The following is a 26484-nucleotide window of genomic DNA, read 5'->3' on the forward strand; positions in this document are numbered from 1 at the left end:
ACTTACTGAAGGTCGCACAGTAGGCAAATGAAGTCTAAGAGAATCAAATGCAGTTCCAAAGGAAACAGCTCACATTGTTTAGCACTACAACTGCCAGATCCTAGATACTAGTTGCCACTCTGTGTTAGACATCATTTCAGTTTTCACCTTTATAAATAATCTTATCCTAGACCTCAAAAATAAATCTCATTTTGTATGCAGAAGACAACCTAGTTATATGTGTCAAAAATGTGAATATCCAAGCAACAGAATGATGTTAACAAGACACACAACTGGTTTAGTTAAATAAAATAAACACAGATATTTCCTTTACTTAGCCTCTGCTGTTTTGATACCACTTAGCCATGAGTTAGTTGTCCTTCTTTCCATATGCATGCCCCGAATGGTACACAAGTGGATTACATATGCTCTTATAAATATGTCATCAGTTAGCTTGATCCAGCCTCCACATTTAATTTCCATGACAGAATAGGCATTAGCTTTCTCCCCTAATTAAGGACAGCATACAAACTCTCTAAGGTAGTTATCAAATATATATTACACTCCTTGTTGCAGCACTCTCCTCCTTATAAAACACAGGACTAATCCAAGCAATCATCAACAGACTCTGCAAGTTTATAACCTTTCGAGAACACATACAAATCACTCTCAATCTCTAAAGAAGGCTAGTTGCTTCCCTTTTTCAGAAACATCAAAATTACCACTTTAATCAGTAAATGACCATCTGTTCTTAAACTAAAAACAAGTGCATTTCATTATCCATCAAGATTCAAAGTTTAGAGTCCCACATGATCCCCACTTTTATACTAGTAACTACAGAATGTTTGGTTTTCAGATATCACACCTTCAGGCTACAATTCTTTCCATTAAAACATATACATTTCAGACAAACTCCCATTCTTTTACCACCAGCTTGCATAACATCTTTTCCTTCACCTCATCTTGCAAATGCCTTTGCATGGTTTAACTAACTATGATAAACACATCATTTCACTAATAAATCCAAACAGAAATTGTATTCTGGAATAAATTATTGTTTTCTCTGCAGAGTGTAGTGTACAGCAGGAGTCCATCTTAGGCCAATTTCATTCCACTGCATGCTTTCTGTTCTTCACTGATCTTATTAGAGGGAGGGATTTTTCACTGATAGACTGATGACACACAGTTTTGTTTGTACTCCCCTCATGGCTCTGTTAAAACCAGACTATTTATTGGAGAATTAGGATTGTTCTTACTGTTGCATAGCTTCTTCTCATATCTATTCAACAGTCTCAGAAATTTAGACTTTCAGTAACTGAATCCTTTCATTTTTACAGGAGGGACATGCTTGAAATTGTGCTTGATGTATGTGATCTCAGGACAATTCTTGACATTAAGCTAACACTAAAGGTCCAAGTGTAAGTTATAATTAAATATACTTGTTGCCACATTTGCAACATATTCCAGATCAAGCACCTCATATCAGTTGAAGTCCTGCAGTGGTTGTGCAGGCCTTGATTTCTTTATGACTGAAATATTACAGCTCACTATACATAGAGCTTTCACATTATAATCAGCACCATCTCCATTTCATTCAAACCTCTGCTGTCTGGCTTTTTACTGATACTCCTCACTGCCATCAGATTTCACCTGTTTTGCAAATCCTTTTCTGGATGCTGTTATGGTCATGTGTTATCTGTAAACTTCTGCTTTGGGTCTACATAGCCCTACCACACACAGGTCACCCTTTTGCAAAGTAGTTTCTTGTGTTTTCCTGCCTTGTTTGCCTTCTGTAGTCTGCCTCCTGAAGGTTGTTGGTTCTTTCAAGGATGATCTTTTGCATGTCAAAGTCTCCAACCTTTCAACCTACTACTAAGATGGTTTTGGGGATGTCTCAGTATTCAGTGGAATTAAAAGCCCCATCCACCAACAACCTTGTCTCAGCTGCCCATAATTTTTTAAGTAAAACTATTTGCCCTGCTCTTTAAATAAAAATGTGTTTTGATAAAGTTGTCTCGCTTCCCTATATAATTTCAGAATTGATTATTTATTTGTGAATTATATATTTTTCAGGGTTAATGTGCGCATTTACTAATTGATTCTCTACTTACCCAATAAGCTTATTAATAAAATTAGACCTCAACTTGAATATATTATCCATTTCTCAGTTTGTGGCTTAAGAGTTTTGTTTTACCCATTGTTAACCAGCTAAGCCCATTTGTAATGATGACATGGCAGCACTGTCTGCTTAACTGAATTGTTCAAAGTCACACAGTAGGCAAACAGAAGTGGAAGGAGTCAAACCCTGTACTGTGGGGTACAGTACACAGTGCAGGAATAGCTCAGAGTCTTAATGCTTTGCTCTACCTGCCAGAGTGCCTGCATATGTCATCTTCTAGTCATGCATTTCATTCATTGTACATGTGTTGCTGGTCGTCCGCAGACTGCTGGGTGAGTAATGATTTTGTTAGGACCAGAGTCATACTATTTTGAACACTGTAGCATTTCAGGCTATTTAGCCATTTAAACCTTCCAATGGTTGTCAGTATTAAGTCCAAATCAGACAAGATCTGACCTGTAGAATTTGGTTGCCACTCAACAACCCTGGTCTCTGACTTCGGTCGGTCTGAAAGTGGAAGACTTCTGTATACTATGTTAAAGTTCTATGTTCTCAAAACAACCAATCTGTCTAGACTGTCTCCTATACTCTACCTCCCCTACATCTCCTACTAGCCATTCTTACTTTCCTTTCTTGTTTCCAAACTCCTATACAACTAGATCCTACCCAGTTTAAATAAGCATCTGTCTAACTATTAACTCATTTTGCTCTAAGCAGCTAAAATAATATTGTAACTAGTCACTTTTTCTTCTGCTAATTGTTTAAAACCTTGTTTGTAACAACTCACATACTTGTCTGCTAATTGTTAATACTCTGTATAACTGAATTGCCTGAGGAGCTTTTTTTTCTCTCCAGGTCTCTGCTTGTAAGATCCTTTAGCTGATTGTTACTTCTACGTTACTAAAATTTAATAAATTGTTTTCTGGTCCACAGGAGCTTTTCTCCCCAGGTCTCTGCTGAAAATGAGCCAAAAGCTCAGTCAGACTAACCCGGTTAACAAATGTAAAATAAAATAAAATAAAATAAAATAAATAAATATTTATTTTTTCTTTAACTTGATAGTCTGTTCAGCCCCTTGACTGGTGTTACTTCCATTCTTGAGTAATCACATTCAAAGCCATGCTGTTTATTTGACATCATCTCCTGGCAGCCCTGTGTTACTAACAGAGTACTTGGCCTTCATCAGCACAACATCAGAAAGCGCTGTCTCTCCTTGATGTTTGATGTGTTCCCTATGACCAGATCAATTACCCAGTTATCAAGCAAAAACAAAATAATATTTTGTGGAGTCCATTGTGCAATGTAGCCTTATGGTGTATGCTGTGCTCTATCACATGACTACAGTGACCTTTCAGTTAATACTTTACATCTATAGAATAACTGAGACTTCATTGCACTTTATTCATTGTTTTCTAGAGAACACAACAGGAATGCTAAGAATTCACATTGTTGTGTAGATACTTACTGGATACTTTATGCACTGCTACTCCTGAAATACAATGTCCATTGCCCAAAAAAGTCACATGTATTGTATTAACACAGCACGATATGTATTTATAATATTTCACACATCATTATCTAGTGAGCTAAATGCTATCATGTCAGTATTCATTGTGCACAATGTCAAAGCAAGTCTGCAAGACATGCAGACCCACCAGTTCTTAGCAATATTGTCATGTTCTGAAATAAAAGACTGATGTTTCATAGTGCACTGTGCATCACAGAGATGCACATGAAACTGGGATATTTATGCAGTACAGGTCATCAGTGCTGACACTGGTCTTGAGTACACCAGTGTTTTTTGTCAGGTGACAGTGTAACTCCAAACCACATATCAACCCCTTTTCATCTCACAACCATGAGGCTCTACTAACATAGTATATTATAACATCTTAGTATATGCTCCTCAATGGGGAGTGTCCCTCCTCTCAATTCAAGAAGAGGAAAGGAGCTTCTCAATGTTTACAGTAGTTAACAGTTGTCTACTACTTATGCAGGTATAGGAAATGTGCACAGGTGGAAATATGTGCAGACAGTGAGTGTGGGCATGGTACCATTTAACAATAGGACTGTTAGTCATGGGTTTGTGAAATGTGCACAGGTGGAAATATGTGCAGACAGTGAGTGTGGGCATGGTACCATTTGACAATAAGACTGTTAATCATGACTTGTGAAATGTGTACAGGTGGAAATATCTGCAGACAGTGAGTGTGGATGTGGTACCATTTGATGATAGGACTGTTAATCATGGCTTGTGAAATGTGCAATTGGATGCATATTTTGGACTAATGTAAAATTTTATATAAATCATAATCTATTCCTGGTGGTTTACAGAATAAAGCCCAGACGTTTCCCCAATCAACCTGGGTTAAACTACTAGCACAGTTGACTGACAGAGCAGCAGGGAAGATGGACATACCCTTCCTGGGGGGACAGGGGTGGCAGACTTGTGTATGGGTATACTAAAATGATAGGAGCTATCTGGTGAAGGCTGGTAAGTCAATCATTTGTGTCATCTGAGAGGTGGGGCAGCCTGCCAATGTCAGTTCAGTGCAATCTGCCTATTGCATGATCCCACAAAGTGATCAGTGCACAAACTGTTCAGGTAATAGGATAGAAAACTCACTTAGCTGAAAGATAGATGGCATAACTTTAAGAATGCCTTTAAATTCCACACTGGACCTGGCTGAAAAATCAGTAATATTTAATTTATTTTTATTTATTTTACATTTGTTGACCGGGATAGTCCAACTGGATACATGTTCATTTTCAGCGGAGGCCCGGGGAGAAAAGCTCCAAGATAATAATACACATTGAACATTTAGTAAATGCTAGTTTCAAGCAGATTACAGTCATAAACAATACCAGCATTTAGCACATATAGTACTTATTATAAAACACTTTACAAAACATAACACTATTTTCAAAGTTAAACATACATAACATTACATTCAGGTTTAAGACACACTGAGCAGCAGTTATACAATTGACCCTTCCTGAAATGGAGTGGTAGAAAAAAGTTAGAAGTAGTTGAAGGTAAGGCACCTAAGTAATAGAGAGGTCACTAGTCGGGGTTAGTGCAAGGACATAACCAATAAGTTTTGAAGTATTTCTTGAGTTTGTTTTTGAATTGAGTTAGTGAGGGTTTTAGGGTCAAGTCAGCTGGGAGTCTGTTCCATATTTTCTCAACAGAGTTGGCAAACAGAGAGTCCACAGCTGAGTAGTTGGATTTGTATGTTTGAACTGGGAGTCTAGTGGACGATCGCAGTAGCCAGGTGCCGGTGTAGGGGCTGATAATATTTTTTAGTGCAGGTGTATTTTCTCATTGGTAAAGGACTTTATGTGCCACTATTAGCTGGTTGAACTGCAGTAGGTTTGGCAGTTCAAGCCATCCTAGGTGATTTAGGTTGTGACAGTGGTGTGTCCAGTAGGCTGTGCCAGTAGCAAATTTGGCAATGTGGTTATAGCAGGATAATAGTTTATTAAGATCTGTTTTGTTTAAGTTGGAGAATAGAGGTGAGGCATAGAGAAGAGTTGAAAGCAGATGGGAATGGGCAACTGCAGTTCTAGCAAGTGGGGTAAGGAAAGGATTGATTCTGTAAAGAGAGCCAAGTTTTTTATTAATGGTTTTGATAGCTTGATTGATATGCGCATCAAACTTCAGGTTGTTATCAACTATGACACCCAGTAGTTTAGTTTGGGCTTCTGTAGAGATGATAGTGCCATTGTTAACAGTTATGTTGAAGGCTGGCAGGGGGGTCCTGCATGTGGGGGAGAAGAGGAGCACCTTAGTTTTATTGGGGTTTAGGATTAGATGTTGATTGAGAGCCATTTTTTCCACTGTATTGATTGTAATTTGGGTTAATGTGAATAAAGTAGCTGGTGAGGTGTCAGAACAAATCAAGGTGGAGTCATCTGCATATTGAATGCAGGTAGCATCCAGGATGACTGAATGAAAGTCGTTGATAAAGATGGAGAAAAGAAGGGGTCCTAGTATCGAGCCCTGCGGACTCCTAATGTGATGGGTAGGTGAGATGATAGCTTGTCCTGCTATAGGACTACCTGTTGCCTGCCCTACAGGTAGGATTGAAACCATTGGAATGCATGGTTGTTTAAGGAGAAGGCCTTCAAGGTATTTATAAGCATTTTGTGGTCAACCATGTCAAAAGCCTTGGATAGATCTAGAAAGAGTGCTGAGGATAGTTTGTTATTATTGCAGTTGTGGTTAATGACGTTAAAGAAAGAGAGGAGGGCAGAAGTAGTACTGTGGTGTGGCTTAAAGCCATGCTGAAAGTTGGACAACAGCTTGTTCTGTGTGAGGTAGCACATGAGCTATATGTGTACACACTTCTCCATAATTTTAGCTAGAGGTGACAGAATAGCTACGGGTCTAAAGTTTGACAGTTCAATGGAACTACCTCCTTTATGGTGAGGTATGACATGGGAGATTTTCCATATAGTGGGTACAGTAGCTTCAGATATAGCTCTGTTGATCAAGATAGAGATGTGGTAGGCTATGGTGTTGGCAGCCTTTTGCAGATAGTCTGCTGGGAGGAGGTCAGCAGCCAGAGTGGTGGGTCTTAGTTTCTTAAGCAGGGCATGAATAAGTTGAGTAGGAACATGTTGGAAGGTAAAGTATGTTTGGGTACTGGGTGTGGCTACATTAGAATTAGAGCCATTGAGAGAGAGTTGGCTGGCTAGAGACTGGATAGTCTCTGTGAAGACGCTGTTGAAGTTATTAGCAATGTCTACTGGGGATTTTTGTTGGGAAGCTGAGGGAGGGTGGAGTGGCAGTTTGGCCTGGGTGGAGTACTTTGTTTATTCCTGCCCAGAACTTTTGAGGTTTGTTTTGGTGTTTTTGCAGTAGATTGTAGTAGTTGTTCTTTTTGTCTAATGTTATGGATTTTTTGGTGTCATTCCTTAGCTGTTTGAATCTTAATTGATCAAGTGGGGCTTTTGTTTTTCGGTAGGTGGCCCATGTTTTGTTTTTGAGTGAAATTTTGGTTTTGGTATCTTTAGAAAGCCATGGTGCAATATTAACTTTGGTTCTAATAAAGCAGCTGGGAGCATAGGAGTTATGAATAGCAAGGAATTTTGTGTTAAAGTATGCTACTGCTTCATCTAGGGGAGACTTTTTAGTAGTAACCAGTTGCATGCCTTAAGTTCATTTTGAAACTTGGTGAGAATAAAATTCTTATTGTTTCTTAATGTTCTATAGGTGGGTTGGTAGTAGCAGTCTACTTTAAGCTTGATTACATAGGTGAGACAGTGGTCACTTAGGTCATCAGGCAAAGTGCCTGATTTATAAGATTGAAGATGGGTATTGACGAGTATCCAGTCTAGGGTACTTTGTTTGCTATTGGGTTTTCCTGTCCTGGTGGGGGAGGTTATGATTTGAGTAAATCCATAGAGGTGTATGTGGGTTGTGGTGATTTCACAAGAGCAAGTGTTCCAGTCAATGTTTAAATACCTAAGAACAATTGTTTCTTGGGGGTGGTTATTGGATAACCAATATAAGAAGTCTTCTAAGGTTTCTGTGTTCCTTCCTGGGGGAATGTAGACACAAACAATGTTTACATGTTTGTTAATTTGTAGTTTTGAGATAAGAATTTCAGCATTATTGAACTGGGGTGGTTGTAGGGTGTCTATGCTGACAGATGAGGTAGACATGTATAGTATGGCTACCCCACCACCCTTTCTGGTGGTACAGTCCAGTCGAAACATATTATACCCTGGTAGCAGAATCTCATGGTTCTTGGTGGCAGGCTTCAGCCACGTTTCTGTTAGGCATAATGTGGGGAATGAACAGCTAAGAGGGCATGCAGATGCTGAGTTTTGTTATTTATGCTCCTAATGTTTAGATGGCAGGCCATCAGTGAGCTAGGAGGTCCATTTGTTGGAGCTATGATGGTAGGGGATATAGTAGGGGGGTTAGGGCCAACAGGTGGGGATGGACTAGGGTTTGGGTAGATGTCGCCATCCTTTGTAAGGTTGTAGTGTATCCTGAATATGAGTTTTAAGATTTTGAATAACATTTTGTAATAGTGTCTAGTTTTATGACTAATGTAACTAGGTCTAGTAAGATGGCAGTATTTAGGGGTTAAGGAGGTAAGCATGAGAGGGGTGAGAAAGGGTGCATTATTATGTGTTGTAGATGGGATGGATGTTTGGAATTTATGGTAGTGGAAACCTGGGTGATCCTGATATTCGTAGGCGGTTAGGAGATATGGGATGAGTAAAAGGGGTAGACGTAGAGTAAATAAGACTATTTTGGGTGATAGCATACCTACATAATGAGACTGGAAACTTAGGCAAAAGGAATAGTAGAATTGGAGGACTGGTGGTATCAGGTTAAGAGTGGTGCTGTTGAGTGACAAGTTGTTACTGATTGGTTTTAAAAAAGTGGGATGTGGTCTAGTACCAATAAATGTAGCAGAACTAGGGGCGAGAGGAATTTGGGGGCAGGGAGGGGTGCGAAACAAGCCCAAGCGAAGCGAGGGCAAGCGGAGCAGGAATGAACCAATGCCTGTACTAAGTTGTAGCAGTTTAACTTGTATGAGGAAAGAGGGGGGTGGGGGAAAAGAGAAGGCAGTAGGAGTGGTTAAAGGAATACCTTGATTGACTGACACCACACCAGAGGTAAGTTGAATGTAAGGGCCTAAAATCTGCACTCAGCACTGTAATGTTACTTGCACTCAGCACTTTAATTTTACTTAGGTTTAGCAGGACAGACAGACCAACAGTACACAATTTTGAGGATTATTACAAGAGTTACTTGTTCAAATGTCAGACAAGTAGGTAAAACTTTAAACAGGAATCTATTTCCGAATGTTAGAAAGCCAGAAAGTTATAAATTATACCTGTAAAAATTAGGGTCGGAGAGACAAATGTAAGAGTCAGTGTGCTTTAGTTACATGGGAAGGAGGCAAACACTCAATTAGAAGAGCCCTATGGCTGACCAAAATGGTAACTTGCTTAATTACACAGCATTGTAAGAGAATGCTTAACAAATGCTTTTTGTGTGTGTAACCTACTCTGATTAATTGCTGGGAGAAACAATTTTGTTGATGTATAATTATTAGTACATAAAATTAAATAATATAATATATGAACAACTTATAGAATGATGACTGTGCATATTGCATATTGTAGTGCATATTGCATATTGTATATGCATTTGTAGAAGCAATTTTGATGTTATATATATTATTTTAGCTAATGTCACTTTAAATTTAGAATGAAGGTTAGTATTTTGGCGCCAAAATGTTTTTAAATATCAGGCAGTTGTATGTTAAAGTGTTCTGATGAAGTCAACTATTTTGTGGATGAAAGCGCTAAACGAGGATGTGTAGCATTATTTTTATTCAATAAATTCAGATTCTTTACTACCTTGGTCCAAGCTTTGGCTTTACTATAGGAACAGGCCTTCCTGCTCCAGCAGTTTTATGTGTTTCTTACTTTGTTGTTGGCTGTTTGCTGGTTTTGTGTTTTACAGTAATTTGTTAGTGCAGGTAAATGTGAAGTTCAATCTGATTAATTGCTGGGAGAAACAATTTTTGTTGTGTTTTCCAATTGCAATCCTGTAGACACCATTATTCAGGAGCTGCAGTTTGTTAGTGTAGGTAAATGTGAAGTTCAAACTGAGTCACACCAGGTCAGCCAAGGGGGGAAGGGAGAGGGGAATCCAGTATCCCAGGGATAGATTATAGTGGCCAGTATACCCACTGATGAAGGCTGACCACTAGGAGAGCTGTCAGGATAAAGTATGGGGAGAATAAAGAGTGCAATAAAAATTAGATGATCTCAGTCTTTATTTATTTATTTATCTTGATTATGTTATCATTGCACAGAATACAGCCTAATGGATATTGTGACATTGTTTGATGCTTGCAAATGACATTTCTTTTACACAAATACAAGGCTGCGGTCTACCCTTTATGTAGCATAAGCATCTTGTGCTGAAACAAGGATGAAGCAAATATAGACAGGCTCTGTATAGCTTAGAAAGTATGCAGTTCATCTAATTGAATGAGGCGTGGGCATCATTATGTGAATGTGTACTGAAGCCGATGTCCATGTGATGCCACTAGTTAAGTGCAACGGTACTTTAGTATAACTTTAGTATGCCAAGGACTATGACTAGAGTGATGGAGCCTACATATTTTGTATGATGTTCTTACTAGCATTTGCAAAAAACAGACCTGAGAAAAGATAAGGTAATGGTGGACTGACTAACTAAAATTGACTGTAACCTTGTACCCTCCTTATCATCAAAATGCAACTCATCAATAAATACAAATCCAAACTCACTTTAATACAGATTTCTAGTTTCTATACTCAAAAAAGATAAAACACTGGATGTTGCATTTAATTTGTCTACCTGGTTCGTGGGTTCTTAGCAGAAATGTGATTTTACTGCCAAAGAAGTTGAAAGAAACTAAATTCTGGTTTAAAGTAAAACTGTGAAGCTCTTACCAGAATATTGGAATCTTATAACCTGACCTGTATAGCCAGAAATGTGAATATCAAACTCCTAGCAGTATATACATAAATCTTATGGGGTCTGCTTCTTAAACTAGAAAAAAGAAAAGATGGGAGAAGGAATGTTCAGCCTGCTTTGCAATTTGTTAAATTGATATATCTTTTTATCCATAGTAAACTGACAGTATATGTGCTTATATTATATAGGCCTGCATACGTTAATTTCCACTACTGTGTATATGATAGTTATTCTGTTTTTTATATGTACTAGTTCAGGTAACTGATTTTTATTTTATTTGCTTATATGTAGAACTCTGAAATCATTTTTTTGATCAGAAATGTACAATATTATTCTCACAATATGATGTATGAGTCAAGAATACTCTTTCTTTCAGAAAAAATGATAGAAGAAAATTTAGTAAAATATCTGAAGTATATGTCCTTGTTTCAAGTTCTTTAATATTGTGTTACATATGTTTTGAGTCTTTAGTGAGCCTGTTATTTTCTTTACTGTATGTGTGGTAGTTACTTTATTTGTTCAAATCTACAAACCTGAATTTAGGACAGAACTGCACAACATTAGTTCCATTATTCATAACAAAAGGTGTGACCAGTGAGATGTTTAAAATATTAAACCAAAAATATTAAAAATGCAATGTGGTAGCCATTTCTTATAAAATCTCCAGACCAACTGAGATTCACAGTTATATTTTCTTTTTCTTTAACTCTGCCATGTTAAATGGGTCAAAACCAGTGATAGTTTCAAAGAGGTTATTATAGAAATCCTTTGTACAATGTCTAGATTGCATGTCCTTTATCTATTAAAATGGCTGGATATGTCTGTCCCCCAGATTCACTATCCTTCCGTGCAGGACTAGCTTAGTCCTGCATGGAAGTGGCAGTTTAGGAGCAGGACAGCAGCACGCCATGCATATTAATGAAGGCACGCTGCCTGAGCTTCTAAGCTTACACAGAGCATGTACAAGTGTGGGGGGCATGTCTCATAGAAAACCTCTCAGAATATACACACCCCTGCAATGATGAACAGCAGAGTATCAATAAAGGAATAAGCAAGACCGCTCATAGGTGTCTATCTATACTGTTGGTTTGATTTCTGACCTAAAAGGAGTGTTTTCCCATTTGTACAAACTGAGTCATAAATATATAGTAAAATTCAGGATGCCTGAACTCTTGCATTAATCAAGAATTCCAGGTCTAATGTTTTTATAGATATGTAAATCAGTTGCACTCCCTGAATATTTAATTGTTGATCCATTTTGTAGATATATGCATACCCCCAGCAACATCCCCCCATATTTACAAGAGCAATAGTCAAACATAAAATATAAAGAATATTTTTTTTATGAAACAGATTAAATTTAACTGTAGGTTTGCCCATCACTTAGCTATGGTTAATGCAGCTTAAATAGCACAAGAGGATAAAAAGCACAATATATGCAAATGATGCAGTACAGCAGTAGTGTAGTGGGCAAAGCATTTGCCTTATGAGCAGGTATTTCCGGTTTGAGTCCCACTCCAGTACAATCCAATTTCCATATCAAATCACTGTATGATCAATTTCTTTTGTTGCAGAACCTAAGATAAAATATATTTATAACATATATTTGTGAACTGGAGTACTGCATTAAATGCAGACGTGAGGTGTCAGTGTCATAATGTTGCGAAGTCCACAGATAATCACAAGTGCCCCATACAGTATATGTACACAGGAATCAGGGATACAAATGGAAGGTAAAATGTGTAATGAATAAGTCCATACAGTTTCCAAATCCACCACCTAACCAAGAACCATTAGACATTACTGTCTAAATTAGTGTGGTGGTAAGCAGGAATAAGCACTAGTAAGCAAGTGTAAGCACTAATGAACAGTAGTAACTGGGAGTAGGCATATTTAAGCAGTAGTAAGTGGGTTTAAACCTGTTTACACAGGAGTAAGCAATGCTTACACAGGTTAAGCAATACTGGAGCTAACTCTCTGTAAGCATATTTAACTGAAGGTTGGCATTGCTTACCTTTGCACAACCCCACGCAAACCTGCTTACAATTGCTTAAAAGTGCCTTAATCACTCTGTATGCAACAGCCACTGTCCTGGCCAGAAAGAAAAATAAATAGCCTTTGCAGGTTTTGAACCCAGGACCCTGCACACTATAGTCACAGCAGTTAACCACGAAGCCATCACAGCAATATGTAAGACTGAGGTGTCACCAAACAGATCCTCACTATAGGAAAATCAAACTGAACATGTGAAAGGAATCTCTATACAGTTTTATGGTGTATAACCTACTACATAACATAAATATGTGAACTGGAGTACTGCAGTAAGCTCAGATGTGAAGTGTCATTCTAATAAAGTGTTCAAATCCTCTAATAAACACAAGGACCCCATACAGTGTATGTACACATGAATAATGGATAGCAAACACATATATAACATGTAATGAATAATAAATCAATGCCAAAAAGCAAATATGATGCAACTTAAATATTAAGCAATGCTAAGCATTGCAAAGCCCAGAATAGTAGGTGTAAGCAATGTGTAGGCCATCTAACTCAGTCTGCCCATTGGTATACCCCTTAAGCAATGCCAGACTTACGTAAGCAGGTTTGCCCATAGCTTAGCATTTTCAAAACTGTCCAATCATGGCACAGTGCAGGAAATCGGCCATATTTAAACCCAACAGGTGAGAATACATCTCATAACTGGTTGTAGCTTCCCCTTGTAGGCAATATGTCTGGAATGGGAGAGGGTGTGCACTTTTGGGCACAGTGCTTGGGCATCTAGGAGTCCAGAGTCATGGCAGGACTCCTTGTGAGAGATCATGACCAGAGACTGCTGCAGGGTCAGCACCAGGGTTCCCAAAATAAAGAGGAAGCCTGGGACCATCTGACCCATGACCTCACTAGTGCCACTGGCATACCCTGAACTGGTGAGCAGGTCAGGCATCACTATGCTAACATGAAGTGGCAAAATCTCTTGGATCAGTGGATCCAAGAGGCTAGGAGGACAGGGGAGGTCCCAGCCATGTATAAGTATCAGTCCACTACCTGTTTAATAATCGCCAGCTCATGTATATTATGGATAGGTATGGCTAAAAATTCCTCTTATATCCTTCACAGTGGCAAGTGAGCAGGCTATGAACCAGGAGGCCCATGGATGCCGCTTGGAGCAGTTGCAACACAAGGCAGGTTAGTAATACTATTGGATGTACTGTCATAGGCAATAAATCTAAAAGTAGTAAGTTAATTGCCTGTATAAAACCTGTAATGTTTAATGCATGTACTGCATACACAAGAGAATATGGCAGGAAGAGTCTCATGTAAGTTGTATGTAAATAAAAGCATAATAGCTTGACAATAAAGGACTAACTGCTGGACTGCATGTGTTTACTCTGGTATCATATGGTAATGCAGATTTGCAATCACTTAATAGTACTGTTGTATTAAGCAGTCTTACCCACACTGTGCTACATAAATAAAATGTGTATGAATGTCTGTATATGGCTGATGTAATCCCAAGAGGTCATATAGTACAACTGAGGGAGACATAGACAGAAGACAGTGAAAAGGCAGACAACAAAATCCAAATAGCACATTCAACTGAAATGTGAACTGTTGTATTTTTAGCACACACAGCCATGGTTCGAATCCTGGGAGTGGTAGTAGGCTGCATACAGAATCATACACACAACTGTACAGATATGTCCTGAATGCCCAGTAAATCGGCCCATATCCGCTGCCTGTCACCCTGTCTCCCTGGGAAATCAGTGGGATGATCCCAGATGTTTAGGCAGCAAACAAGAAATACAACTGATTATCAGACATCTATGATAACAAACCTGTCATTCTAGCAACTCCCAAAATGTTATGAGAGTAATAAGCCAAGTATGTCCCATCTACACCTCCATGTTGTCAAGCTGTGACGAGAGTGTGTGCAGTAACAGAGTGAGATGTATGCGCATAATACTAATGTGGAATATGTAAATGTGTGTGGCAACATTCGGGTAGTGCTAACAAACATTGCTCCCACAAGTCTGTCAGATACGAACACTGTTACAAGAAATAAAAGACTGATATCCTGTACTAGTACTGTGGAGTCTGTTATTGTATAGCATTGTTAGTGTTGCAGTTGCTCTGAATAATAAGGTATTACTCATCAGTGTGACCCATACTGTGCTACATAATACAACTGTCTAGAAAATCCTGTATAAGAGTGTTGTAATTCACAAAAGGTTTAAGAGGGCAATAGTCAAAATATGTCCCAGTTAACCTGCATGTGGTCAAGACATGCCCAGAGCCAGTGCAAAAAGAGATGGACAGGTATGTGCATAACATCAACCTAGAATCTGGAATTATGTGTAGAAACAGTTAGTTAGAGTTAACAAACAATTCCTCCACAGGTATACCAGGTAAGAGGTGTATACTGCAGGTAAAACAAGTTCATGTATATAGTTGTCGACAGCCATATCACTGTCCAAAGTAAGGCAATAGCATAGTATACTAACACCACTGCCTTACTCTCTTTCTCTAACACTATCCTAAAAAATAAAAATGCAGGTTATCTCTCCTCAGCTACCTTCCTAGACCTCCCTAAAGCTTTCGACATGGTCCCACACAAACAACTCATCTCTCTTCTCAATAACCTATCCTTCTCTCAACCAGTCATCAACTGGTTTCAGAGTTACCTATGTGACCGCCAAGAAGCAGTTGTTTGGCAGGACAACCTATCCCCCCAACTACCAGTCTCCATAGGAGTTCCCCAAGGGTCCATCCTGGGACCCCTACTCTTCTCTATTTTCACCAATAATCTAGCCTCAGCCACAACACATGGCACAATCATATAATACGTAGATGACTCAACCATCATCTGCACAGCCCACTCCCTACCAGAACTGCAAAAAGTCACACAGGAAGCATTTTCTTCTATTGAAACTTGGCTATCCAATGCCCAACTAATATTAAACCCAAACAAAACAAAATTACTAATCTTCCAACCCACCAAACTTACCCTAGACAGCTCCTACTTTAACATCACAGCAAAAGACAACACCACCATCCATACTACAGAACACATCAAATTACTAGGAGTTGAAATAGACAATAAACTGAACTTTGACATTCACATTTCCATGACCATTAAAACAGTGCACAAAAAACTAGGAGCAATATATAGAAATCAGCAACTACTTACCAAAGCAGCTAAAATTTTGGTAGCAAATTCTCATCTTATCTCTACCCTACTCTACGCCTCTCCAATATTTACTAACCTTAGACAATGCGATCTAAATAAGCTCGAAACCTGCTACAACAAAATCACCAAATTTGCCACAGGAGCTTCCTACCGTACTCACCACTGTCTCTCACTAGCAGAACTGGGCTGGCTAGAGCTCCCCCACCTCCTTCAATGGTACCAACTCACACTCACCCATAAACTAATAAACCAACCACTAAAAGTCCCATCCCTCCAGAATCTACTCCAACCCTACATAACCACGAGACCACTAAGATCCATCCACAAAAAACTCCTACAGGTCACAAGAGCCATTAACTCTGCCAGAGAAGCATTATTCTCCTGCACTATAGCCAAACTCTGGAACTCCCTCCCATCCTCAATTACCTCTGCAACTTCTTGCACCCACTTTAAATCCTTACTAAAATCACACTTCAAAACTTGCCAGATATGCCCTTGCAACCCCCCCCCTCTAATACCATTCACTCCCCCCACCCACTACCTCTCTCAGCCTCCTATCAACAACCTACTCTTAGCAAGCTTGGCTACTAATGTTCCCAGCTACCTGCCACATAATACTAACTTCTTGTAGCAACAACTGCTAATGGCTGTTATGTACCTCAAAAAACGATTGTATCAATTGTTCACTGATGAATCTCAGCTACATTTGTAACCATGTTTAGTATATGTCACCATATTTTCAAATTGTACTATGTTCTACAGCTGTTTTACATCTGTTTTCTTCTTGTCTTGTGTCCTTAACTGGACTAATGTCTATATTTAAATGCTATGTTTTTTAACTGTATAATGCAAATAATACTTAATGCCGAGCTTTTCTCCCCGGGCCTCCGCTGAAAACAGACCTGTATCCAGTCAGACTCTCCAGGTCAACAAATGTAAATAAATAAATAAATAAATACTTGTAAGGTACAGATAACAGCACTGACTAGGAAACTAATGCGAACTACAGGAATATACTAGTTGTTAATTGACATCTTTCACTCCCCCCCACCATATCTGCAACAATAAACTAAATACCCAACTCAGTTGGTATGTGCTGACTTAACGTTAATGTTGGGACATATGTCCTATTGTTCGATAATTATTTAAATCTGTTTCTATGCATGTGCTATGTTGAAATACTCCCACAATGGTGGAATGGTGCCATCAATGTACCTGCATGCTGTTGTAATTGCCACTGTGGTCTCTTATACGCATGTGTTCTGTTTGTTATGCAACTGTTCCATATCTGGTGTTTGGGTTAATGGGAATATCAATGCCTGCTGTTATACCTAATCCTGGAATGTGTTGACTATTACTAACCCACATATGTTGATAAAACATAAACACCATAGCATGTATGGGAATGCGGGTCCCAGCGGACTCACCTGTCCCACCTCATCTGGCCACGGCACTGGGCACCAGCACATATGGCACCCACCCCAGGACATCCTTGTCCACTGGTCCTGTATCACCTTTTGGTGGAACTGCCTCAGGGGATCTGAATCAACACCCACCGGGAGCGGGCATGGACAGGACACTGTCACCCATCGCCAGGCATGGTGCATAGCGAGCTCCACAGAGAGTTTAGAGATCTACTACACCAGCTTGAGGGCCATGTGTTGCAACTAGAGGATCAGTCTGGCTCTCCGATGCAGCCCCCAGCACAGCCACTTTCGGGGTTGTGAAGGTGCAGTGATGACTGCCCATGGGTGGGGACCTCAGTCCCACTGTTTCCACTAGGGGCCTCATAGGCTTCCAATTTCCCAACACCCTTCCCCATCAAGGTGTTTATCCCCCACATCTGTCATATACAGCCCCTGTATGCATCTTGTTTGTCTTGTCTGTTAACCTATCCAACCTACCTCCCCAAATATACCTACTATCCTTCTCCAACATCCCACTCTCAACCGAAAAAAAAAGGGCAATCTGTTCCCAAAAAAAACTTTCTCCCCATGCATAGCTGTCCATTTCGTACATGTGTGGAATGGACACAAGTAATCTGGTCTAATTGGCTTAACAACATATTATTGTTGTCCTCGCCCTTCTCTCAGGGGTATGAGTGTCCAAATCTATCTCCAAATTCAGTGTATATGCACAGTTGTTGCTGTAGAAGAAATGGGTAGCCATGGACCTTCCCTACAACCTTCCTCCACATCCCTAGCTATTTTCCCTACTGTCTTTCCCTCTTTGTGCCCCATTTTCACCACTTTCCTATCAATCCTTTTCATTTCTTTTAAAGAAATTAGCATGGGGATAAGTGGGAGTAAGCACTTTTAAGCAGCAGTAAGCGGGTTTAAGCCTGTTTGTGTGGGGGTAAGCAATGCCTACACAGGTTAAGCAATTTAGAAGCTGAGTATAAAAAACTGTAACTGGAAGTTAGCAGTGCTTACCTCCGTGCAAACCCACGCAAACCTGCTTACAACTGCTTAGACATGCCTTAATCAGTCTGCATCCAACTGCCTTGTTCTGCCCAACAACAAAATAAACAGCCTCTGCAAGGCTCAAACCCAGGACCCTGCACATCATAGTCAAAGTGATTTGCCATGAAGCCACGTCACATTTACATAACCCTGCTGTTTTCACAAACATATCATCCAGCACAGTCATTCAACAGTACAAGAAATGTAATCCAAGGAAGAAGAACGTGTGATACCAAACCAAATAGCGTAACACAATTTAATCACCGCTTTCGTCAAGAGACTTCTTCAGAATACATTTAAAATTCAAATAGTCCATAAATAATTAGTTAATTACTAACAATGATTCAATAATCCTATAAAAATAATCAATGATGTTAATTAAAAAATGCTTTTGAAACAGTTAACATCAGAGAACGGTTACATCAGCAAAGTGCGCCTGGAGTGAAACTGATGTTGGACTGCTTCAATAACCCGTTCGGAACATATTCCGTTCATCCTTCATCTACTAATAGTGAAGAAATCAACAAGAAAAGCGAACTTCTGAACAAATTATTGAAAAGGTATCGCTCATTATTTATAGAGAATTGCTATTTTGAGAGATGTATTAAATTACATATTATACCGAAGGGGCTCAGGTTTTTTAAATGCCCCAACGGAGTTCATTTAGGTGACCCAATGTTCAAAAATCTGGTAAACTTCTTTAACGAAGCGGGACTGTCTTTTTTAAAACTTTTGATAGATAACAACTTGATGAAAATGGACGTCTTAAAAGACGACATTAACCAGATTGAATTACAACTTAAAAACATGTTGGTGGACTGTAAAAAACAAGCGGATCTGTTTAATAAGATCGCTGAAGATGTTGAGAGACATTCTATTGAAGTTACCAACAGGAAACATACGAAATTGTTACGTGACATTGGGTCCTATGAGGCTCAAACGGCATATAATCATTTTGTGCAGCGTGTTAAAGACAATAAATTTAAAACCACAGTAGTTCCTAACAGCATCAGACGTGTTTACAGTTCTGTCGTTACGGGCACCGTTTCGGTAGCCTCAAGCGATAGTGGACAAGTACGTGAATGGTTTAAAGAACCATCCAAGGGCAATGTTATTAAAACTAACACTACAAATCTTGAATCGGTCAACGGTGACGACAATACTATTGTAGAGTCAGCTAACATGGATTCAGACAATGATAATTCCGTATCAAAAGATGTTGGTGTCAAAAACAAAGTGGTTAACAACCCTCCGGTTACTAATTTGACATCTTCCTCTTCTAATTTTTTTGCGAAGAAGACTCCTTTTCAAAAGAAGACTATACTAATGAGAAGCCGGACCTTTTTGGGGTCAAGCTCCTCAGGAGAAGAGTCTTAAATCTACATGAAAATAGTTTTGATATCATTAATCTAACTGACGTTGAATTTGATTCTAATGAACTAAAAGTTTTGAAATTTGGGTTTAACTTCGTTCCAACTACTAGAGCAGACTATGGTAAAACGGTAGTTGATATAAAAAAATATGTTAGGAGATTAAATTTACAGTATTTATTACATGATATTTCCCTAACAAATAAAGTTTTAATAAAACCTTCAACTTACAACCCCCAGTTAAATCACAATTTAGGAATTTTTGAACAAGTTTGTATTCAGGAAGTAGAGAAGATCATTAAGAGTGCCAACAATGTTAACAACTTAACATGTGATGAAAGGAAAGCCTTCCATAAATTACGTAAGAAAAATCAGACATTAAGATTCATGAGAAGCGACAAAGGAGGGAACATAGTAATAATGACACAAGATGTTTACAAATGCAAAATGTTGGATTTATTAAACAATGAACAGGAATACAAAGTTATTTCCTTATTTGATATCAACAACAAGTTTAGATTAATTCATTCTTTTTTATATGATGCCCTGATGACAGGGGAGATCGACTTGGACGTATATGAGTTTTGTGTGGTCGATAAACCCAGAATAGGTATTCTTTTTGGAATACCTAAAATCCACAAATGCATAAAGGATCCCCCTTTCAGGCCGATAGTGTCTTCCCCACATTCGGTTACAGAAGGCATTTCTTTAGTGATAGATGCTACTTTGGGGCCAATAGTTTGCCAACAGGAATCTTTTATTAAAGATTCCTGGCAGTTCTTAACTAAGTTAAAAGATTTTACAGACAAGGAAGTTTTTGATCCTAATAAGGACGTTATTTTTACTTTAGACATTACCTCTCTATATACATGTATACCTCATGATGAGGGAGTTGACGCTATACGTAACTTACTAACACAAAAAACTAATTATAATACAGGTCAGGTCTCCACTATTTGTAGATTTTTGGAGATTTTATTACATCACAATTATTTTCTATTTGATGGTACTTACTATCGACAGATTAGGGGGGTGGCTAGGGGTTCTCCAGCCGCACCCTCATACGCTAATCTAGTGATGTCTTGGTGGGAACTTGACTGTCTTAGTTTATTGAAAAACAAATACCAAATTTTGTTTTACCATCGATTTGTCGATGATTTGATTTTCATCATAAGAGGTGATGGAAATATAGTTGAACAATTTTTATTTGATGTAAATCATACATGGAATTTTTTGAAATTCACATTAGGTAGTACAGGTTCAGATATCAATTTTTTGGATGTACTTTTTTGGTGGGACAACACTGAATCAAGATTTCATAGTAAAATTTTTAGAAAAAATACATTCACTAACAGTTACTTACATTTTCAAAGTGGGCACCCTACCTACATCCTCAGAAACATACCTAAGGGTCAATTTATTAGAGCCTGTCGAATGACATCAAATGACAATGATTTACACGATGAGATAACTTTTATTTTTAACATGTTTACCGATAGGGGGTATGACAAACTTCTTTTGGAAGATATCATCGGTGAAGTTTTAGGTAAGAGACAGGTCCTGTACCCGGCATTGTTGAACATCAGTATTTCCCCCGATAACGTTTCCAAAAATTTGGATTTAAATAAAGTAAAAACAGGTAGTACTCCAGTCTGTTCTTTAGACATGACTAGTGATAGTCTAAGAATAAGACATTTACTTGAAAAGAATTGGCGGATTATTAAGGGGAATTTTGATGCTAGTAAGGCTATAGGTGAAAAACCTTTTTTTACCTTTAGAAACAGCTTTAATATTAAGAAATCTTTAGAGTGTAAACACAGTAATTTAGTTACCAGAAAATTTGACAGTAAGAACAAAAAAGCATGTTTCCATGTTTACATTGTAACATGTGTAGGTACATTTCAACAGGGTCATTTATAACAACTGAAACTTTTGATCGAACTTTTGAAGTTCCAGAATACGTAGACTGTAACACTGCAGGAGTTATTTATATTAGTTCCTGCACCACATGCCCCGCCTTTTATGTTGGAATGACGACCAGAAGTTTAAAACATTTGAACATATTTATAGCATTAAAGTTCATGATGAGAAAAATGCTTTATTTAAACATTCATTGGCCTGTCACAATTTTAAGAAATTTGTTTTTTCAGTAATAGAAGTTTGTAAGACTGATTTAAGGGGTGGTGATTTTAAGAACTACGTTGAACAAAGGGAAACTTTATGGCAGATTAGACTGAAGTCTGATAAATATCCAGGGCTCAACGACACTATAAATATTAAATGTTTTTTAAAGGATGCAAAATTAGGTATAGACAAGACTGTTTCAAAAGCATTTTTTAATTAACAGCATTGATTGTTTTTATAAGATTATTGAATTATTGTTAGTAATTAACTAATTATTTATGGACTATTTAAGTGGTGATTTGAATTTTAAATGTATTCTGAAGAAGTCTCTTGACGAAAGCGGTGATTAAATTGTGTTACGCTATTTGGTTTAGTATCACTCGTTCTTCTTCCTTGGATTACAGTTGTTCTTTTATTGGAATCTTTTACTTGTTTACTAGTACAAGAAATGTATTTATAAATGTAGATGTATATGTGTGTGTATATATATTTATATCTAAATATATACATATATATATATATATATATATATATATATATATATAACAAATATATATATATATATATATATATATAAATAAACTATATATATATATATATATATATATATATATATATATATATATATATATATATATATATATATATATATAAATATCTATATATATATATATATATATATATATATATATATATATATATATACATATATATATATATATATATATATATATATATATAAATATATATATATATAAATATCTACATATATATATATATATATATATATATATATATATACATGTATATATATATATATATATATATATATATATATATATATATATACACATATGCATACATCTATAGATATATGTGTCTACATACATATGTTTATGTATATTTATATATATATATATATATATATATATATATATATATATATATATATATATATATATATATATATATACAGATAAATGTCTATAGATATAAAGAGAACATAACAAATACATATATGACCACAGGCACTGTTAATGGGGGTAAGGGGGCCCAAGCAACATATGTCTTGTACGTATTGATATCCCCTACCCCACAGCTAAACAGGTCTGCCCTGCAATACAATATAAACTGTTGAAAATCCCATAACCAGGACCTGACACAACATGGGCACAAGATGTTAACAATAATCCATCCCACCTGTATGATGTCAGGCTGGTATCAATAACATGCCATGTAGTACAGTCTGGCTACCATAGGGACTGTATAATGTGGAAACAATAAACATTCCTAAGATACATACACACACACACACACACACACACACACACGCGCACACATATGCACACACACACACACACACACACACACACACACACACACACACACACACACACACACACACACACACATATATGTGTGTGGATGGCACAGTGGTTAAGGTTTTTACCTTACAGACACAAGGTGCAATGTTTGATTCTCACATGGGATAATTAGCTATGGTTAGGCTTGAGATGGTCCACAAGGGCATTTAGCCTAGTATGAACCTAACCTATATGCAGCTACATATATATATATATATATATATATATATATATATATATATATATATATATATATATATATATATATATATGTGTGTGTGTGTGTGTGTGTGTTTGCGACTACACATACACACAGATATGTATAGGAAGATACATATGTAGAGTGTGCACACCATACGTAACAGCCAGTATGCCTACAGCTGCCACTTTAACAACTGAACACTGTATGAGTCACCCACACAAAAGACAATTGTTGCCTGCAACATATAACCACAGAGAGGTCAAAGGATGTAACACCACACACAGGTTTGCATACATGAGAAAGCTTTATTGTGTACTACTACAGTTGTATATGCCATGTCATATAGCTGTTTAAACTCTGAAATACATATAAACAGACTAATGCAACTGTCAAACAGATAAATTATTTATTTATTTATTTATTTTACATTTGTTAACCGGGCTAGTCTGGCTGGATACATGTCCATTTTCAGCAGAGGCCCGAGGAGAAAAGCTCCACTATCAGACTAATACACTACAATATATGAAGTCACTAATAGTACTAACTATACAAATACAACTAAAACTAATATAGTATAATATGGCAAAATACAAATGCAAATCCTTTTTCATGTACAAATCTGACTAGATGACAATCAAAATTCAATCAGGGGCTGAGGAGAGATGCTTCAGTATCAAAAACAATTTACAGTTAAAACAATATCCATAGTAGCTAGTAATAACAACAAAAAGGTATTGGCTGAAAGCATAAAAGTGGTTAATATAGTGTTAAAACAAGGGAGGTTAGTAGTAAAGATATTAAGAGGTTAGAGATAGGTAAGAGGTAGAAATGATGTAAAGAGAAAGGAAATGATAAATTACAGTTACAGTTAGGTATAGGGTTTCTAGACTTAGTGAGGCAGGGAAGAGGCAGTAGATAAAGGAGAGGGGGAAGAACAAAGATAGTGAGAAATGAAAAAGGTAGTAGGAATTATAGGAGGTCAGCTAATAGATGTAAGAGACAGAAAAAAAACAGAGTGGTCAGAGGGGGAGTCAAACAGAGCTAAGAACAGAAGAGTGGAGGTATAAAAAGGGACTGTGGAAGTCAGTTGAAGTTAGAACTGAAGAGCAAAAGTACAGAGGAGCAGATTGGGGAGAGTAATAAACTTGCTGAGGTCAGTCAGGATTAGAGCAGGGGCATAGCCAGTGAGTTATTAGGTGAGTTTTCATTTGTTTTTTGAAAAGATGACATGAGCCTAGGGAGGTCAATTCTGTGTGGGGAGTTTATTCCAGTAAGAACCGACAGTGTTTGCAAATAAGGAATCACCTGATTTATTGTGAGATTTCAAGGTAGTAACTAGTAGCTTGTTGGCTGATCTAAGTGAAGTGAGATTTTTATAAGGTGATGAGTTTATTTAGTGTGGGTGTGTTGGAGGGTAATGTAGAATTTTAAAAGTGATGATTAGTTGTTGTAGTAGTATTAGGTTTGGAAGTTCTAGCCAGTTTAGTTTTTAAGTTAAGACAGTGATGAGTTTGGAATAGAGAGCCAGTGGCAAATCTGGCTATACTGTGGTAGGCGTATTCAGTTTTTGAAGATTAGCTTTTGATATATTGATAAAGGAAGGAGAAGCGTACAAATGTAGAAATGAGGTGAGTTTGGAGAGCTACTCGGGAGGTGGCAGTAAGGAAGGGCTTAAGCCTGTAAAGGGCACCCATCTTTTATTGACTGACTTGATAGTTAAGTCAATGTGATAGTCAAACTTTAGCTGATTGTCTATGGTTACTTCTAGTAGTTTAGTGGAAAAGTCAGGTTGATGACAGTACCATTGCATGATACAATGGAAAAGTGATAGGGGTGGATTTAGAGGTAGGGGTGAACAGTAGGAGTTTAGTTTTTTGGGATTTAGGAGACAGATATGTTGGAACCATTTTTCTGCTGCAGTGAAGACCACCTGGGTAGCAGTGTGGAGTTGTGCTGGGGAAGAAGCAGAGCAGATGAGAGTGGAATCATCTGCATACTGTATACAAGTGGATGTTGGGAGGGAAGTGGGCAGGTTATTTATGAAAATAGAGAAAAGTAGGGGACCTAGGATCGATCCTTGTGGGACACCAATAGTAACTGGGAGTTGAGGAGGATAGATGGCTGTCCCAGAGGACTGCTTGTTTTCTATTAGTCAGGTATGAGTTGAACCACTGTAATGCTTGTGATTCAAGTGAGAGGGATTGTAGGGTATCGAGGAGAAGTTTATGGTTGACCATATCGAACGCTTTTGAGAGGTCTAAGAATAGTGCAGAGGAGAACAGGTTGTTGTTGCGGTTTTATTGATAGAGTCAGTGAAGGAGAGAAGGGCAGTTGAAGTACTGTGGTAGGGTCTAAAACCATGTTGTGAGTCTACAAGCAGTTGTTATTTAAGAGATGATGAAGAAGTTGATGGTGAATGCAGCGTTCCATTATTTTGGATAGAGGAGATAGAAGGGCAATAGGCAAAATTGGAGAGTTCGTTGGAGTTTCCTCCTTTATGGAGGGAATAATATGGGAGATTTTCCAACAGGATGGAATTTTGGATTCAGTTATGGTTCTGTTTATTAAGATGGAGACTGGGTAGGCTATCTCGATGCAGCTAGCTGCAGATATTCAGCTGGAAGCTTGTCTGCAGAAGGGTGCAGGGTTTGAGTTTAGATAGCAGCTTATGTATATAGGTTGTTGAGACAGTATTGAACTTAAGCGTATGTGTGTTGTTTTGTGTGGGGGTAGTTTGGAGGGTTGGGGGGGGAGTCATGGTACTTGCAAGTGAGGTAACTGTTTGAGAGAAAAAGTTGTTGAAAGTGTCGGCTATTATGTTAGGTTGGGTTTGTGCTAGGCTAGCTGGGTATTATGCTTTTGTTGCCAGGATGGAGTAGTTTGTTTATTCCTGACCAAAATTGTTTTGGGTTTTGGTGTTGGTTTTGTTGGTATTGAAGGTGGTAGTTTTTCTTGTCCAGAATGGTCAGCTTATTACTACCAGGATAAATTGTTTCCTTATAAGGAAAGAATTAAAAAAAGAAACAGAGCAACCTGTAGTTCATCATCCAGACTAAAATAAGTTGTTTCTTCCTAACCAGAAAAGAAAAAAGGGGGTTTTTAAAAAAAACTAAAAAAACTAAAAAAATTGTGTAACCCATCCTTTACCTCAGTTTGAGGGAAAAAAACAATGA

Source organism: Protopterus annectens, chromosome 17.part0 (assembly GCF_019279795.1).
Source record: "Protopterus annectens isolate FY-2018-M chromosome 17.part0, PAN1.0, whole genome shotgun sequence".
NCBI classification, from domain to species: Eukaryota; Metazoa; Chordata; order Ceratodontiformes; family Protopteridae; genus Protopterus; species Protopterus annectens.